We start from the raw sequence: 1587 nt of genomic DNA, 5'->3' as shown, positions 1-1587 counted from the left end.
GGTGCAAAAACAATGAATACTGTTATGCTGAAAAGAAATTTTTAAAAAATTACAAGAGAATAGCATGAAAAATTGTATGCCAACAAAGTAGGCAATATTGAATAAATGAATGCCTTTCTGCAAACATATAAACTACTGAAAATAAAACAATATGAAATAGAAAGGCTTAAAAGACCCAAAACCAGCAAAAATTGAAATAGTAATCAAAACTCTCCAACAAACAAGAGTCCAGAGCTGAATGGCTTCAAAGAGGAATTCTACCAAACATTTAAAGAAGAATTAATACCTATTCTTCTGAAACTGTTCCAAAATGTAGAAATAGAAAGAAAACTTCCAAATTCATTCTATGAAGCCAGCATTACCTTCACCCCAAACAAGACAAAGACCTCACCAAAAAGGAGAATTACAGACCAATATCCCTGATGAGCATGGTTGTATAACTTTTCACCAAGATACTACATAGTAGGTTCTAGCTCTACATTAAAAGAATTATTCACCACAACCAAATGAGACTTATTACTAGGCTACAGGGGTAGTTCAGCATCTGCAAATCAATGTGATACACCATAATATTAAAAGAAAGGACAAGATGCAACATGGGGGCTTAAGTGGGTAGGAGAAGAATAAATGAAACAAGATGGGATTGGGAGGGAGACAAACCATAAGTGACTCTTAATCTCACAAAGCAAACTGAGGGTTGCTGGGTGGAGGGGGTTTCGGAGAAGGGGGTGGGATTGTGGACAGTGGGGAGGATATGTGCTTTGGTGAGTGCTGTGAAGTGTGTAAACCTGGTGATTCACAGACCTGTACCCCTGGGAATAAAAATATATGTTTATAAAAAATAAAAAATTTAAAAAAAAAAGAAAGGACAAGAAACATATGATCTTCTCAATAGATGCAGTAAAAGCATTTAACAAAATGCAGAGTCCCTTCTTTATAAAACCCTCCACAAAGTAGGGATAGTAATGCCTCAACATCATGAAAGCCATATATGAAAGAGCCACAGTGAATATAATCCTCAATGAGGAAAAATTAAGAGACTTACCCTTAAGGTCAGGGAATAAGACAAGAACATCCACTCTCACCACTGCTGTTCAACATAGTACTAGAAGTCCTGGCCTCAGCAATCAGGCAACATGAAAAAATAAAAGTCATCCAAATTAGCAAAGAAGAAGTCAAATTTTACCTCTTATCAGACAACATGAAACTTTATAAAGAAAATCCAAGTTTCCATCCAAAACTTGCTAGAACTGATACAGGAATTCAGCAAAGTTGCAGGATGTAAAATCAATGCACAAAAGTCTTACATTTCTTTTTTTTAATTAATTAATTTGTTTTCAGAAAAACAGTATTCATTATTTTTTCACCACACCCAGTGCTCCATGCAATCCGTGCCCTCTATAATACCCACCACCTGGTACCCCAACCTCCCAACCCCTGCCACTTCAAACCCCTCAGATTGTTTTTCAGAGTCCATAGTCTCTCATGATTCACCTCCCCTTCCAATTTACCCCAACTCCCTTCTCCTCTCTAACACCCCTTGTCCTCCATGATATTTGTTATGCTCCACAAATAAGTGAAACCAAA

At 36.7% G+C, this 1587-nt stretch overlaps 1 long non-coding RNA gene across 1 annotated transcript in view; it reads right to left on the bottom strand.

Moving 5' to 3' along the window:
* The window catches only part of LOC132000780 (uncharacterized), a 20738-nt gene that overhangs the window by 4709 nt on the left and 14442 nt on the right, over window positions 1-1587 (bottom strand). Inside the window, exon 2 of the long non-coding RNA XR_009399454.1 lies at window positions 1046-1114. This is a non-coding gene — a long non-coding RNA (uncharacterized LOC132000780). The remainder of the gene's footprint in view (window positions 1-1045; window positions 1115-1587) is intronic.

This window comes from Mustela nigripes, chromosome 14 (assembly GCF_022355385.1).
Source record: "Mustela nigripes isolate SB6536 chromosome 14, MUSNIG.SB6536, whole genome shotgun sequence".
Lineage (NCBI taxonomy): Eukaryota > Metazoa > Chordata > Mammalia > Carnivora > Mustelidae > Mustela > Mustela nigripes.
This window is presented reverse-complemented; position numbering and strand designations above follow the sequence as displayed.